Raw genomic sequence first — 18,224 nt, forward strand, 5'->3', positions numbered from 1 at the left:
TTTTTTAGTTCATTCAATAAATACAGTTAACAATCCGGCTTCTGAGTGCTAAGTTGTTAACCCAACAGTAGCGGGGTCAGTTAATTTTTTTGCAGTGGGCCGCGCAAAATATGTGTTTGGTTGTGTGGGCCGCGAGTTTAAAAAGGTTGGGAACCACTGGCCTATGGTTTGGACACTGCAGTGACGTGCTGAACCTGTTTCTAGTACTTCATTCAGTGTGATGCGTGTTAAACTCTAGCGGTGAGCTCGAGGAACTGCAGATGTGACTTTTTCAGTTTCAGGTCTACCAACATTTCTTCCAACTTTAAGCAGGAAAATATTGACATCTACTGCTGTATCTCCAATTATACTGATAGCTGACTATTGAACTAATTAACTCTTCAAACTAAAAAATTATCAAGTTTTTATTTGTAGTTACAATATGCCGATACTTTACAGTACAATAAAATAGAAACCTAAAATCACTAAACAAAAAGCATTCAATGTACAATCAGAACTAGTGACTGAAAGCACATAATATGCTACACACATTCTAACTGAGAAAGATAAATCTGTGCTGGTGTGACAGATTAATCCACAACTCTTACTTCAGAAGAGTTAACTACATCTTATGTACAGAGACATGTTTCTCATGAGACAGATACTGAACTTACACAAACATATTTAAACAAACAGTCTGTATATAAAATGTCAGAGAAATGTAATGAAAAACATACATACATGTAAAATAAAGCAATGGAATAAAGAAATATAAATATGACAAGACTACTGATCTTTAAAATGACTATTATAGATCGCTGATTTGAATCTCTCTACATGTAGCCCATATTAATTACATTTTCATTTGAGACTTTCAGTTTATGTCGTTTGATATAGAAGTGCTAAATTACATTCACAGTCATGATCAGCAATATTTTATTAACTTCATTATGGATGAGTTTAATCTTGACATCATGATGATGAAGGTCTTATACTAGACTTGTATTATTACTAATCCAGCTCTCTTGAGAGATCATCAGACTCTTCTCCTTCCGTTTCAGCTGTAAAAAAAGAAAATAGCATTCAAATGAATAAAAACATTACTCTGTGTTCATGTATGTTTCTATTAATGCTGCATTATTTCATTTGAAGCTCTAATCCTCTTCCACGTGTATGCATTAGTAATAATTTATAAATATTAATATATATAACAGTTAGCATAGTAACTTCATTTGTTAAAGCAGTGCTATTTGAAACTGTAAGTTTGTCATTGTTTATATTAATTACTTTCTGTTTAGCAACATCTCACCAAAATTACCATCACACATATTGAATTATAACAGTACTATAGTGAGAACCTTCTGAGGATTCCTCATTTGATCATGACTTGTGTTGTTCTGTTGATTTCACAGGATCCTCTTGACCTTTAGGCAGAGCAAACAATCTAATAAAGTGGTTCAGTTCATCTCTCAAGAACGACTGTTTTTTCTCCAGACTGTAAGGTGGAATCAGAAGAGAACAACAGTGTTGAGTAGAACAAGTTGAAAATATGTTACTATATTTTAACTGTAACAAAGTAGAATGTAACAAAAAATATTTGTTTACATTTTTAAAATTTTAAATACATTTAAAGAAGTTAGATGATGTTTGTCTGTTTGTGTTAGCATGACAGCGACACATGGATGTTTTCTCACCTCAGTTTACAGTTTGAGTCTCGTAGCACATCAATGAGCTTCTTCTCTGAGTCTCCTATTTTATTGTAACTCAGATCAAGCTCTTTTAAAAACTGCAGTGCTTTTGTTTCAGCCAAAGACTGAGTTAAAGAAGAAACGTCTGTAATGCCACAGTCATTTAGACTAGAAAGAGAAAGAGAAAGACAGACAGAGGAAGAAAATTATTTTCTCTTTAACACAGAGTGTGATATTAACCCAGAGGACACAGACACGTTTATCATTTCTTAATATCTTTTTTTTTCAGGCAAAATCATAAGTCACCTCAACAGGAAACCATGTGATGAGGAATTTCACCTAATGGCTTTCCAGTGGTAGAGAAATTCAGTGTTACCCATTCATTATTTAAACTATGTTGGTCTGCCATTTTCTAATTTGTCCTACCAGAGTTAGATAATAAACCAAACATAAAGTTCTCATTAACATAAACTTCCACTGTTGCTTCAGTAATGTATGTATTACTCTCAGACAGACAGTGAACTGCTGTGAGTGAAGGAGACAGACTGAATGAATCTACAGTTCACTCTCTGTAAGTAAGTAAAATTTATTTATATAGCACATTTATCACAGCAAAGCTGACCAAAGCGCTGAACATAGTCAAAGATAAACATAAAATAAACAGAACAAAACAGATTATACAGTAAAACAATGGAACATAGATACAATTCAATTTAAAATGCCTGGGAATAAAGATATGTTTTCAACTTCATTTTAAAAGTTGTGATAGATGGTGCAAGGCGAATGTCCAGTGGAAGTTGGTTCAAGAGACGAGGGGCCACAATAGAAAAAGACCCATCACCCTTCGTTTTTAAGCGTGATCGAGGGACAACTAAAAGAGCTCTATCAGAAGATCTTAGAGATCTGGAGGATGAAACGGGAATAAGATGATCTGAGAGATAAGATGGGGCTTGACCATTAAGAGCTTTAAAAACAAACAACAAAATTTTAAATTGAATTCTAAAATAGACAGGAAGCCAATGAAGAGAGGCTAAAACTGGTGTAATGTGATCTGTTTTCTTTGCCCCGGTCAACAGCCTTGCAGCAGCATTGTGTACCATCTGCAAGCGTGCAATGGAAGACTGAGGACAGTAGATGGAGCTCAAGGAACAGATGTTTCCCTGGAAACCCACATAAACAAAACACAACAGACTACACACCACTTTCTGTTCCTGACATCACCTCTCACAGAGAATGAAGTCAAAACATATTAACATGTTTTCAGTCAGCCATTAAGATTTTTATATTCATTTTGGTGTTTATCAAACAACACTAAATACTTAAAGATTTATTTTCCAAAAATTGTTTTTACTAAAATATTTTTACATTTTAATCTGGACTAAAACATGCCAGAAAATATACATTTAAAAAGGTTCTGTATTATATTATACAAATTTATAGCTGTGTTCTTTTGAACTTTAATCTGAAACATTTGATTATTTTTACCATTTTGTTTACTATTTTATTGTATTTTCAAAAGCATTGTTATGCTTACACTTCTTTTTGTTATATAAACTGTATATTATTATTTATATTATTGTTTTTTATATGCCCAAAAACCCTTGGCCAACAAATGTACAATTAATTTCCCAGCACAAGATGAATTTTGTATTGAGTTCAGATCTGACAGGGATATTCACAATATTGACCTACAGAATTCCCTGATGTTTTAGAATGTAAATGAAGGAAACGGTAGTTTCTACAAACATGATTCCAAAGAAGTTGGACATGGACACTTTAGAAATTGTAAAAAAGTAATGGAATAATTTACAAATCTTATAAACTTATATTTTATTGAAAGTGTTCAACATTTGATATGCTATCTATAACTATTTGTAAATTATAAAATTCCTTTTTTACTCACAATATCTAGTGTCCCAACTCACAATATCTAGTAATCAACAAATTATAAAAAAAATTAAACAAAATAAAAAAATAAAAGCACAATCGTAGTGTCAGAGATAGAAGATTCTGCAGGAACACAATCGCTCCTCAGCATCTTATTAATGTAATTTTCTGTTAAAGGGTTAGTTCACCCAAAAATGAAAATTATGTCATTAATAACTCAGCCTCATTTCGTTCCAAACCCGTGAGACCTCAGTTCATCTTTGGAACACAGTTTAAGATATTTTAGATTTAGTCCGAGAGCTCTCAGTCCCTCCATTGAAAATGTTTGTATGGTCTACTGTCCATGTCCAGAAAAGTAATAAAAACATCATCAAAGTAGTCCATGTGACATCAGAGGGTCAGTTCGAATTTTTTCAAGCATCGAAAATACATGTTGGTCCAAAAATTACGACTTTTTAGCATTGTCTTCTCTTCCATGTCTGTTGTGAGTGCGTTAACAACACTGCAGTGACGCTGCTGACGTAAGATGCTGCTAACGTGTTATCTCTGTTATGCCTGTTTCACACATACTCCGTCTGCATTGCATATTTTTTTACGCACCCATGTTAACGGATTTGAGTGTTCATACTGCTCGAGGTCGTGGTCTGTCAGTGCGTAGTAGCGGTGCATCTGCAGCACTGCAGCGATCGTTTACGTACAGAGTCTATTCTTGCTGTGCTGCACACGCTGAATTAAAATGACAGTGCATTGTTCACTGTAAAAATGAACATGGATTGACACGGAAATGCAGTCATTTCACAATACATGTATACAATTATAGCCTACTGTGTTTCACACACAACATGGGTTTTTGCCTGGGTTTATATTTAAATATTTAAATGCAAAAGGCACGAGAGTCGACTGTTTCTGTCAGTGGTGTTTTCATTTTAAATATTTGCGATATCCTAACAAGAAACAATTCAAGGCTAATTATTGTGTTTAAATGTTTTGCCGCTTGCTTGAGCAGCTTATAAAACCTAGAAGTCAACTGCATGAACAATATTTATTGAGTTTAAACTAATGTCTATGATTATGAAAGGTTGTTACTGTTCTGTGATAAAAGAGTCACAATGCTGAAAAGGATTTTTTTTTTACATGATTTGAAATATAAAATAATGAACAAATGTTGTGTTTGTGGCTTAAACAGCCACGGATCAGTAGCGGACTGCAAACACGTCCTGTGTGAAAGCACAATGAGTCTGTGCTCTTTCTGCACCACACACGTAACACACACGGACTGCATACGCACTGCAGACGGAGTACGTGTGAAACAGGCGTTATCGGGCGCACCAGAAAACACGTCAGCAGCGTCGTACGTCAACAGTCACAGCACTCACACTCACAACAGACCCGGAAGAGAAGACAACACTGAAAAAAGTCCGCATTTTTGTTCTTTTTGGACCAAAATTTATTTTCGATGCTTCAACAAAAGTCTTAAGGGCTTGGAACGACGATATCCTGTCATTAATGACCTAATTTTCATTTTTGGGTGAACTAACCCTTTAGTGTTATAATATCATTACAGATACTCTTATCATAAACATTTCTTGCATTAAACGAATTGCCTTTTTTTGTGCTCCGTTGAGGCGCATGTACTTCAGCAGCTTGGGTGATTGTGTTACCTCGCTGTTGTTAGTATCTTGTAGTTGCACATTTATTCATGAATATTACTGAGGTTCTTTGTGCCACACTGCACATTTAAAGCTAATAATTAAATTGTCACCTGCCATGTGTTTGGTATCTGTCAGGTGTTTGTAACAGACCCTGCTTTCATCAGTTCATAAAATACAACATAAATTATTAATATACTATACACAAAAACTATATAATTTATTTATATACAAATATAATGTGAACTCAGACTCTTTGTGAGATAATGAGTGAAAGTGTTAAAATTAAATTGCAATGTTGAAATGATTTTAAGCATTTTTAGGCATGATCCTCACCTCAATCTCTCCAGTTTAGAGTCTGTATTCTTCAGTACGTCACATAAGTGCTTCACTCCTGTGTTTTCTATTTTATTTCCACTCAGATCCAGTTCTCTCAGGTGTGAAAGGTTTGAAAACAAAGCACAAGTCAGGATCTGACACTGTTTCTCTGTAATACTGCATCCACACAGACTGAAGACAGAAAGAGAAAAGACAATGAATCAGATCCATGTTAAGTTTATGTGAGTTAAATGCATCGTAACAAAATGTCATATACAGTAGCACACTAATACACCAGCAGAAGCATGAAAAATATATTATAGAAGTATAAACCAATTCCTAACCAGGATTTGAGGATACTACTCAATGTTATAAATGTAGATCAGATTTTGTTATTTATAAATGTAGATCTGATTGAAACTATTTGCACATTCTTAATGTGAGAAATCACAGGTGTCTACTTGGGTTTATGAAATTGTGTTTTTGACAATGTTAAAATGAGGATAGAAAATGATAAATTTTACAAACATTTACAAACATTTGGGGAAAAAGAACATTGCTGACGTCATAAACAAACCCCAGACATGCAATGACCCCTTTTAGATTTAGTGAAAAGCACCATCAGTTTTATAGAAGCCGCTTAATTCTGTCAGAATATAGGTCTTAAAAAACAAAAGCGTGAGTGTCAGTGGGAATTTTGTATCGATGTAATTTCATTTAGCCTATAAAACAAAGTAATTAATACTACTTATCATCATCACTATTCGCAAAAAAGAAAATGTTTTATGATTTTTCTCTGGCCCGATGCACATTCGACATCGGTTCAAACTTTACACAAACTTTTTTTTTTTAATTATATATTCTATAATAGCTAAAGTTTCCTGACTCTACAGCGTGTTTCCAATCAATGAAGCCCCTTACAGTGAAAGTGTTGTCTGATGGAGATATTAAGTATTTCCTGCATGGAAAACAAAATGCAGCATCTTCTTCCATAGCGTATTCCAACCACTCCCGTGACATATACCATGACGCAACAAATGATCGATGCTGGTTGTAGCAAAGGCGAAGAGGAAAACGTCTTAATTTAACCTGATTTGGTTTATCCTCACCAAGGTCGAAAGGCACTCTTGGTGGTCCAGGCGTGCATGAGCTGGAGCATATTAGGGCAGAGGACCAATAGGTGTTGGTGTGTTGTCGACTAGTGTGTTTACTGAGTTGCTGTTGGATGCTTGCAATTGCACGGTCGCATCTGGCAAACTAGCCTACTGGACCGATTTATCATATATTTTTGTATATCCAAATTTATACTGCCGTACGGTAATCTACCTAGCCATTACTGATGAATCATGCAATTGTAAGAAGCTCCCTGATAGGCTAGCGTTACTAGGAGGCAAATCTCCACCTACCACCAGTCTGACGGTCATGTCAAATTTTTGCCTGATATTTTTTTAGTGGTTATGGTATTATTAAAACTTGATTCAATTTAAAATGAGTAACGATTTATTTTTATTTTTTTACATTTTTATTGAAATTACACATCACATTTTATATCTCATTGTACTTATTTAATTATGTTTTTATGTTCTCTTATTCCAGGTTTGGGGGGGCTTGACACCGGGCCTGACCTTTATCACCAAACCTGACCAGTGTTGGGGTTACATAATTCAATTACAAAATAAATGTAACTGTAGGGGAGCGCGGGGCACAAAGTAACACGGGGTTAGTTGTAACACACGTGGTTTGAATATTTTACAGCAGAAAATATTCTACGGGTGACGTCATGGACACTACAACCATGTTTTTATACAATCTATGGTTGCATCCCAGGAGCTTTACAAGAATGTTATAGAGTGATGAATGCACTCAAGGAAACATGAAGAAAAGAAAGTGGGAAATAAAACAGGTCAGGCAAATAAATTAATTCTTTCCATTTATGTAATAAACTGTAAGCCGACAAGAAAAGCTATTCAGGAAATGAATAATTTTAGCTGAAAAAGATCAAATGAGCACATGATCTAATGATGTCAGTGCAGCAGGTATCCATGGTAACGCTCAGCTGTGTAATGACAGTTAACGGTCCTCCTGTTGATTGTTTTAATTGAGTTTTTGCTTTCGTTGGTCGAAGAGGTATTTATACTTTTATATTTGTATACATTAATGCTTACGTTTTATGACAAGTTGACCTTTTTAAACATTTCCTGAAGTCGTCCTGTAAGGCTGCTGATGTTAGACTATGTGAACACTTTTGAAGCTAATGTTAGCATGAAAAGCTGAAATGATTAAATGTATATAATATTGACAGTTATTGAACTTAAACTAACGTCATATCTCATACACAGCAGCTACAAGTTCCTTAAGGCAAACCGTCAAAATAAAAGTTATGAAGAAACTGTCCAAAATATATTACTATTTAGCAGTCTTAAGATTCGGTGTAATAACAATGCTACCACTACTAATAAATATTAATAATTCTTTATTTTTAAATGAATAATCACATTTGTTTTATTTTTTATTTGAACAGTAAACCTCTGTTGTGCAGCACTTTGTTTGCCAAAAAATAAAAATATTTTTCATTTGATTATGATAAATAAAATAGTTTTATGCATTCATCGGATTACCAGAAAATTAAAAAACATCATTTTATATGGCCCTATTATTGTTAAAAAAAGACCTTAAAAAAATAAATAATAAATAAATAAATAAATAAATAAATACAGGCCTGTGGATCTTAATTTCTTTTTATAAATGTTACATTTTTAAACTGATTTTCATTTCGATAGCATTTGTATAAAAAGTATATTCACTGATCATACTAAAAAAAAGTATTTAAAAAAAATGAGAATTCAATCGATATCTTTTGAATCGTAATCGAATCGGGACATCTGAATCAATACCCAGTCCTATCAGAATAATCTTTTGTCATGCAAGTGTTTGTCCGCTCACTTCGGTCATATTTTGCAGCACAGTTTTGTCAGATTTCAGCACATAAATCTTTCCTCTGACAGAAATAATAAACCATCAGTCCATTAGCTCATAGTACTTTTGAATCTTTCTTTAAAAGGGGAAATGCAGAAAATTCAGTGCTATACATTTAGTAGCTTGTGCCCTGTTGTCTTGATAAATAGTACATTTAAATCACACTGTAATTGCTGCACAGAGTAATAATGATACTAACTGTAGTTTTTCCAGCTTGCATTGAGAACTGCTCAACAGAACACCAAGGTTTCCAACTCCAGAGTCTCCTAGTTCATTTCCACTGAGGTCCAGTTCTCTCAGGTGTGAAGGGTTTGATTTCAGAGCTGAACTCAGAGCAGAACAACCTTCTTCTGTTATATTACAGCTTATTAACCTATATTGAGAAAAAGAGAAAAACATAAAATAAACCATTCTCTAAAGACATAGAAAGAAAGATCATCTTGACTTCACCAGATCACAAGATACTCATCCTTGTTACGATATACAGACTAGAAAGTGTCTTTGTTTAAAAACTGTTGAAGTGATTTTAATCATTTTGATTCTTGTATGTGAATATTACTGACCTCAATCTCTCCAGTTTACAGTCTGAATTCTTCAGTGTTTCAGAGACATGCTTCACTCCTGTGTTTTCTATTTTATTTTCACTCAGGTCCAGTTCTCTCAGGTGTGAAATGTTTGATTTCAGAGCTGAAGTCAGGATGAGACACTGTTTCTCTGTAATACTGCATCCACACAGACTGAAGACAGAAAGAGAAAAGACAGATCAGATCCATGAAAATCAGTTATTCAGGTTTTGGAGGATTTGGATAGTTTGTCTGACTGTAATTTGACATCTGAAAGACACACTTGAAATTCTCTTGAACAGTATTTATGTTATAAAGCATTACTTCTATTCCAGATGCATTTGCTTCTCATCAGTTTTAAGACTGGTTCTTCTGTCAAAGTCACCTTTATCGGTAACACTTTATAATAACGTTCTGTTATGTCATTTAGAAATTATTCGTTGATGATGAACTAATCATTTACAAAACATGACTATACATTTATAAATGATTAATAAGTAATAAGTTAACATTTTAGTAATGTTTTATTAATTCACTTATAAGTCATTTATAAGTTATTAGTCAATCATGAACGAATCATTTACAAAACATGACTATATGTTCATAAATGATTAATGAGTGGTATGCTAACGATTTACAAATGTGTTGTAAGTGATCTTAAAAAAAGTTGAAATCATGAAATAAATCAAACTGATCATTAGTAGATGGTTTATAAGTTATTAGTTGATAACATTATTTATTACTTATAAATAACTGAAGTATTTCTGTCAAATAATTTTTGTATAATTATCTCAAACAATTGTTAATCTTGAACAAATGATGAACAAACCATTAGTAAATGATCAGTATATGATTTATTGATGATGTTTTGAGCTGGTCTGTGTTCAAAAGCACAAACATGCAGGTATGCTAAAGCACTATTTTTTAGAAGAGTAACTCATTTGTTTTGAAGTGGATAAACATTTATAAATGCCTTAGTCAGGTGATTTCAGTGGCTTGTGTTAAATCCTTTCACTCATCAGCACAGACTTGTGTTCTGTGTGGAGTGTGTGGATCTAGTGATGAAGTGAACCTCTCAACCGCTTTGACCTTCCACTGAAGCTCACATCAGGTTCACAGAGTTAAAGACTCCATGTGTGGCAGAGAAGACAGCTGTCTATACCCTCACCAGTCAGTACTTAGTACACACTACAAAGTGTTCAACACCTGTTATAGATGTGTAAACGCATTAAGACTTCTTTTACAAAGCTTTCTGCATCCCCTAATCTAAAGTGTAAACTATTAATCACTTCTAAATGTGTAACATATCACTTGTAGACCTTTATTACCTGTTACAAATTATTTGTATATGTACACAAGTCATTTATAACCCTTTCTGCATCCCCAAATCTAAAGTGTAATCTATTCATCACTTCTCCCTGTACAGTAACTGAAATAATTAACAATGATCCATGATCAAAGAGACTTAGCCTTCTGTTTAAAGCTAACTGTCATTTTTTGAAAATTATTTGTTTTTAGTGGCCTGTTTTATTTGAATACTTCACATTGTGGTTGTGACACCTCTGGCTCAATTAAATGGGAAAATGTATTAATCAAGTACATATTCAATTGTGCAATACTCACATCAGTGTGTTGAGTTTACAGTGTTTATCCTGCAGTAGAGCAGAGATCTGATTCACTCGTGTGTCTCCTAGCTTCTGTTCACTCAGATTCAGTTCTCTCAGGAGTAACGGGTTTTTACCCACAATTCCAGGCACACACTGACAGGCTTCATCTGCAGCAGGACTAAAAAACCTGGAAAAGGTAAAGCAGCATTCATTTTAATTCTGAAATAAATGTACAATGCTTTACAAAACCTGTAGATAAAACCTTTTCCTAATGTCAATCTTTATTTACTGCTTTACTTTGAACATAAAAAGTATTATTTTTTTACATCAAAATTCAAAAACAGTGATGTCAAAAAACAGAAACAGTGCAAAATATCTTTCTAGACACCAAATTAAACTATGTTGTATTCAGAAAAAGTTAGTGACAAACTACTGAGTATCAGAACATTTAGTGGCTCAAAATGTCCATTTAAACAGAACTGTAGCTTACAACACAACAGTCTGTCACCAACAACACAGTAGCTCAGATGCACCAAATCAGAGCTTATTGTATTACTGAAATAGTATTATGTATCAATAATCAGCCTGACTGTCATTTATTTTGTATTATTTCATCATCTCTCACCTCAGTGTCTTCAATTTATAGCGTTTATCCTGTAGTAAATCACTGAGCTCCTTCACTCCTGATTGTCCAGGATCATTTCCTGTGAGATCCAGCTCTATCAGGTGTGAAGGGTTTGATCTCAGAGCTGAAGCCAGAGCGTTATAACCTTCTTCAGTGATACTACAGTCTGAGAGTCTAGAGGAAGACAAAAAGAAACAAGTAGTTTTAAAACAGTAGCAATTACTCCTTTGCTAAAAATATTTCAATATGAGGATTGTGTCATTGGGATATTTGGTAACACTTTCTATGAAGCCCGTATTTATAATACTTTATACGGGTATTCTTAAGGCATTAGCAGTTCAGTCAGTGTACTGTTTGAGTGCATGCATTACTCCGGGATATTGGTTTGTTTGAACTCAGAGGGAGTGTCAGCCACATTAAAAAGTTAACAGCTTAAGTCATTTGTGGATTAATGCGTATTGGAGACGCGAACAGTTTAAAACGATTCAGTTCGATTTGGTGAACTGAATGATTCGTTCGCGAACCGGATATCCAGACTGCTTTGTTTTGAACTCTCTCACACAGACACGAAAGAGAAGACAATGCTGAATAAAGTCGTAGATTTTGCTATTTTGGGTCCAAAATGTATTTTCGATGCTTCAAAAAATTCTGTCTGACCCTCTGATGTCACATGGACTACTTTGATGATGTTTTTCTTACCTTTCTGGACATGGGCAGTATACCGTACACACAGCTTCAATGGAGGGACTGAGAGCTCTCGGACTAAATCTAAAATATCTTAAACTGTGATCCAAAGATAAACGGAGGTCTTATGGGTTTGGAACAACATGAGGGTAAGTTATTAATGACATAATTTTGCAAATTGGGGGAAACTAACCCTTTTGGAATACCCTTATAATGTGTTATAAATACAGACTTCATATAAAATGTTACCAGATATTTATATTTCCCAGCACCCCAAAAGTGTTTTCAATAAGAGAAATGAATGTGTCTTTTTTTTTTTTGCCATGTAAGTGATGTTACTGAAAAAGGTTCTTCATGACACTCATCCACCGAATTAATAATTTCAAGCCGACCTAATGGAGACTTGATTACCTGCATTCATTACACAGCTCTCTGTACTTGATTCTGATTGTTTAGTTGCAATATTTCAAGTTGTGTTATTCACTGATAACAACAGACATCATTAGCAACGCCAAATAACATACCACTCATCTGGCGTTTCTTTCACATCTCTCATATAACAACACTGTGGTCTCTAGTTTCATTCAGTCACGATTGTTATCGTCTTGTGCCTCAGTTATAAACTGTATTTACTGTCAAATAAACCCAGACGACTTCAATATTAATAGTAGGTTTGTGGTAATTGTTGAAGTGTTTGTCTTGTTACTAGAACTATTGATTTGTACACCATAATGGATTTCAGATAATTAACATGTAAGTTTTTAAAACACTGTCTTCTCAAATTACATGTCCACATCTTTACTTGTGTGGTGAAAAGCTGTTTAAATAGTGATACGACTGTACGTTACACCTTAAATGTTCATCTTATCTGAACATCATCTAGAATCAAAGCTGTTTTTGTAACTGTTTTCTTTGTGGAAGCTTTTCATTTGTTAAACGGATAAAATATTTCAACTTCGATCAATAAATCTATATTTTTTTCTGATATAACAACCAGCTGGATGTACATGTTTCCTTATTTACTGAATAGAGTGTTAATTTTAGACTTCATTTACAGTCCAGTTATGAGCTTCATACTGAATCATGTTCAGATTTAAATCCTAACCTGAGTATCTGCAGTGAACACTGTACATTTCTCATTAGACTGGAGATTTGAGTCACTCCAGAGTCTCCGAGATTATTTCCACTCAGATCCAGCTCTTTCAGGTTTGAAGGATTTGAATTGAATGCTGATACCAGAGCAGCACAACCTTCTGCAGTAATATTGATGCAATTAAACCTATAAAAGAGAAAAAAATATATAAACAGGATGTAATATAAAAATTATAATAACAGTTTTGCAGTAGTTGGCCTTTTTTACACTTTGACTAAATTACTTACTTCAGTTTTTTCAGTCTACACTGTTCATTTTTAAACAGAGTCGAGAAGATCTTCATTCCTGAGTCTCTGAGTTTAGTTCCACTCAGATTCAGTTCTGTCAGATTTGAAGGGTTTGAATTTAAAGCTGCAGTCAGAACATGACAATCTTCTTCTGCGATATCGCTGTTATTCAGACTGCATTGAGAGAAAAATATTTGCTTGATAATGACATTACAAAAGCATCATTATTATTATTATTATTATTATTATATTATTATATATACATTAAACACACCCAGCAGCAAGTCATAAAGATAAACACTTAGTAGATAAATACTTAATACTATAGTAATCATAAAGATAATACTTACATCAGTGTGTTGAGTTTACAGTGTTTATCCTGCAGTAGAGCAGTGATCTGATTCACTCGCAGCTTACATTCACTCAGATTCAGTTCTCTCAGGAGTAATGGGTTTTTACCCACAATTCCTTTCACATACTGAAAGGCTTTATCAGCAGCAGGACCCAAAAACCTGCAAAAAAACAAAACAACAACAACAAAAAAACAGTAGTTTCATCTACTACACATTCTCAAGTCCATGTGATGCTTGTGGTGTTTTTTGTTCATCCATATTTTAATTTATTCATTGAACAAATTCTGTTGTCAGTATGTTTTGTGGTAAATATATTTATTACATTTGAAAAGATCGATTAAATTGCCTTTTTGATAATTTTTTTTTTTAAATTAAATCATAACACACCGAATACATAAAAAGGGAAAACTGAATTTGATTGGAGCCCTAAATTTGAAATGATCTTACTTTGTGGAGTTGACCTTTTAAAAACAACAACAACTACAAAAGCTATATTTACATTTATTCTCAGGGTCTAACAAACGTGTGTAATACATTTCCTTCCTCATTAATAGAATGAAATAAATGTGACTGGTGCTGGCAAAATAAGCTGAAATGAGAACAATTTCAAAAATTAGTTTATTCCATTTAAATACCTTTAAATTAAAATATGACTGGTTGGAATCTGACAAAAAATTACTGATGCAAATAAACAGTAGATTAATCAAGAACTTTTCTTTTAATGTATGATTAACAATGAGACAGCTCTACAGTATCAGACATAACGTTTGTGTGAATCAGGCCAATACATATTTGACAATAATGTACTTTATAGGGAGATTGCACGCTCTGAGAAAGGTGCTTTACAAATATCAGTCACTGCGATCGTTTTGTTTTCATCAGCATGAGTTTGAAAATCGTCTTTCTTTAAATCTTATTTTGTCATCGAGAATTCTGCGCTTTGGAACAATAGACAAACAACTTTTGAGAAGCAGGTTTCATATGTTTCAAATGTGAAAATGTTTCAGATGTCAAATTCGGATGTGTTCAAATTCGACGAAATCCAAATTTTTTTTTTCTTTTGCCTGTGGCTCAAAATTAGACCGTGCGCATTCCAACTCATTTTGCCAGCCCAGGTCACAAATATTGTCATAAATATTGATATTGAATAATAAGGGACAAAAATATTACCCAGTTCTATTCATTAGACTGAATTAGTAAAATAATTTGTCTATGAAAAAATAGGCTTTAACGGGCTTTATTAAAAATAATTTATTTTGTACTATTTCATCGTCTCTCACCTCAGTGTCTTCAGTTGACATTTTTTAACCTGTAGTAAATCACTGAGCTGCTTCACTCCTGATTGTCCAGGATCATTTCCTGTGAGATCCAGCTCTATCAGGTGTGAAGGGTTTGATTTCAGAGCTGAAGCCAGAGCTTTATAACCTTCTTCAGTGATACTGCAGTTAGAGAGTCTGCAGAAAATAAAAACATGAATTAAAAGCAAATACATACAGTGCACAATCACAATGGTTATTTTAGTAGCATGAAAAACAACAACAACAAAGAAAAACAGTTTTTCAAACTGGGAATACATTTTATACACAAAGTGAGCAAAGAACTTGTCCATCACTGAAGCCATCAATGACTAGCATGAGTTCTGTCCTCTTACAAAAACTCCCATTAAAATAAAATCTATACTTCAAAATGAGTGAGTGCATGCCATAAACTGAACAAAAGTCTGACATTTTCACTAATCTTAACACCTTTGGATTTGGCACTACATATATCTGCTCAACACAAATGTGTGATTGGTTAAAATTCTACACGCTTTTTATGCAACATGCATAAAAAGAAAATCTGATGTAATATCAGCAGATCTAAATTTAATCGTGAATTTATTAATTCATTAATTCAAACTCAATTCATCCATTAATTTCCAACCCAACTTGGGTTATGTACAGTATAAGAAAGATACTTAAGAAAGTAGGAGACTGCTTTTTACGGAAGTTCTAAGAGGCCATGCATTATAATTTTTTTCCTTCTTGTTTTCTCATTATAACGGCTTAATCTTCTCATTATCTCGACATAACGAAAGTCATTTTCTCGTTATAAAAACTTTATTTTCTTTAAGAAGTTACAAAACTGTGCCAGCAGGTGGCACTGTAGACCTCAATATAACTGATGGGGTGTTGTACACTGTTCACTTTACTGTACGCGGACCTTCCTCGTGATCGCTATAATTTGTGCAGTCTTGTTCATTACTGACATTTAAGTCATTCATAAAATGCTTGAATCAACATGATTATTTTGTGTATTAAGTTCTTGCTAGATGCCTGAGTTTCACCAGTAACTGGTGAAATAACTGCTTATTAAAAAAAAAGGTTGACGTCACTGTATTCTGTCTGCACCTATGTCTTTATTTGTGCTTCTTTTAGGCACATGATTATTAGTTACTAAGCGGAGATGTTCTGTTTATCTACAGTAGGACGGGAATTAACGATGTAGGCTATTTATGATGTGCCTCTTTTCCTAATTATTAATCTTTATTGCTAACCATATTGATGATAAATGTGATGTATATGTAAAATGCATAGGCTAATTTACTTCAGTTTTGTTCTATAACGTTGTCATAATTTTTTTCTGCACACACACACATACACTGCACATGAATGATCTTTTCAAACAGAAGCTTGTAACGCACATGATATATGTCACAGCATATAATGACTACTAAAAATGACAATTATATATATTTTTATTTCAAATAAAGGGAAATTAAAAGTGAGGTTAATCTAAGCAGCTCTAAAATATCTTAGAATAGTTCTGCCTCCTTCTGAAGTGTTTGCAGTGTTGCCATTTAAACATGTTAATTACAAAAACAAAATGTTTGCTGTACTGTCTCTGGAAAAATCAACAGTGATTGATCAGCCTTTATTTATATACAGTTTTGTAGACGTTATTACCTAGGCGAAGCAAAATTTGCTGAAATATAGGCTACAGTAAGAGCGCCTGCATGGCTGTCCATCAGATGTGTGTCAAAGTTGAGTTCGTTACTATAGCAACAGTAAAACTGTCATGTCGTTATAACGAGAAAACACACTTTCGTTATGTCGAGATAACGAGAAAATTAAGTCGTTATAACGAGAAAACAAAAAGGAAAAAAATTATAATGCATGGCCGCTTAGAACTTCCGTAGATTTTGATAGTATGTGCTTTGTTTTTAAATTTCATCCTTAACCTAGGTAAAATATAATTGTGAACAAATGTAATAGCTATTTTATTTATTTATTTTATTACTGTGTTAAGAGATAAAACTGTTTTTAAAAATACACAAATGATTCCTCAGTGTACAGTTAGTGAATGAAAACCACTGTCTACAACAAAAACAAAATAGTATTATTCAATTATTTCCACTACTGGAGGGGAACAGATTAAAATTTTGATATAAATACATACGTATACATATGTTGAATGATAGTGAATTGTACTCACTTTAGTATCTTCAGTTCACACACAGGATTCTTCAGTCTCTCACAGATCTCTTTGACTCCTGAGTCCATCAGACGACTGTTGTTCAGGTTCATCTCTTTCAGGATGGTTTTGGAGGAGAGAACAGTAGCTAGAACTGAACAGCTTTTCTCTGTCAGCTCACAATTATTCAGCCTAAACACAAAAAAGCATTATTTATTATTCAGCACATATTCTACAAACAACAAATCAACAATTCTTCATATCTGCTCACACATACAGTTATGACTGACAGTCTAATAATGATTAAACAGAAGATATAACGTATAAACTCATTTTCACTCACTTAATTTTCTCCACTTTGCTGTGAGAGTCCATCAAAAGAGCAGAGAGCTTCTTTCCATCCAGGTCTCTTAATTTATCATCACTCAGATCCAGTTCTGTCAGTAATAATGGACTTGTGCCCAGAACTTTAGTGAGATGATCACACGCTTCCTGTGCAGCAGGACTTTTCAAAAACCTACAGGAAACGATTACAGATTAGATAACAGTCCAACTGTATGAGTTTTTGAGCTCCCGTTCTAAATGAATCTCTAAACAGAGTAGAATAATAACTTCAAACATTGGTCTCAATGAACTAAACTATTGCCATTTTCATGTATAAGCAAACACACAGTAACTGAAAGTACAGAAATGTTTTTCCACTTATTACATCTTTACACATAAACAGAAAACATAAAACAGCATCTTTAATTACAGCAGATGATCAAAATAAATCATGGCCAAAAATAATACTATGAAAATGATAATGTGATATAATTTGTCTAAACACATGTGACACCAGTTGACAAATACATTAAATCATCATCAGATATTCTCTTGTGAACACACATATAGCAAAACTACTTATCTGTGAAAATATTAGAGTAAAATACACTATCAGTGCTATAATAATAACTGAATTCTCCCAGTGATCAGTCAATAATATCTCATCACCTAAATACTGTGCACCTCTAGCCCAGTGTAGTATTAATGTAAAATGTGTGAAGAATGTGGTTAAAGTTA

General features: G+C 33.6%; 1 protein-coding gene and 1 long non-coding RNA gene across 3 annotated transcripts in view; both read right to left on the bottom strand.

The window, feature by feature from the left end:
* The window catches only part of LOC113040609 (NACHT, LRR and PYD domains-containing protein 3-like), a 173,761-nt gene that overhangs the window by 70,616 nt on the left and 84,921 nt on the right, over window positions 1-18,224 (bottom strand). The window lies entirely within an intron of this gene.
* LOC113040461 (uncharacterized) lies at window positions 1,446-11,332 on the bottom strand. 2 transcript variants are annotated; one of them, XR_003275236.1, is made up of 5 exons: window positions 11,293-11,332; window positions 10,684-10,854; window positions 9,061-9,234; window positions 1,674-1,835; window positions 1,446-1,474 (listed from the first exon to the last, which is right to left on the bottom strand). It is a non-coding gene; the product is annotated as an uncharacterized LOC113040461 (long non-coding RNA). The 2 variants fall into 2 exon arrangements; XR_003275237.1 differs by lacking the exons at window positions 1,446-1,474; window positions 1,674-1,835 and adding an exon at window positions 8,251-8,870.

The sequence above is a fragment of the Carassius auratus genome, chromosome 22 (assembly GCF_003368295.1).
Source record: "Carassius auratus strain Wakin chromosome 22, ASM336829v1, whole genome shotgun sequence".
NCBI lineage: Eukaryota > Metazoa > Chordata > Actinopteri > Cypriniformes > Cyprinidae > Carassius > Carassius auratus.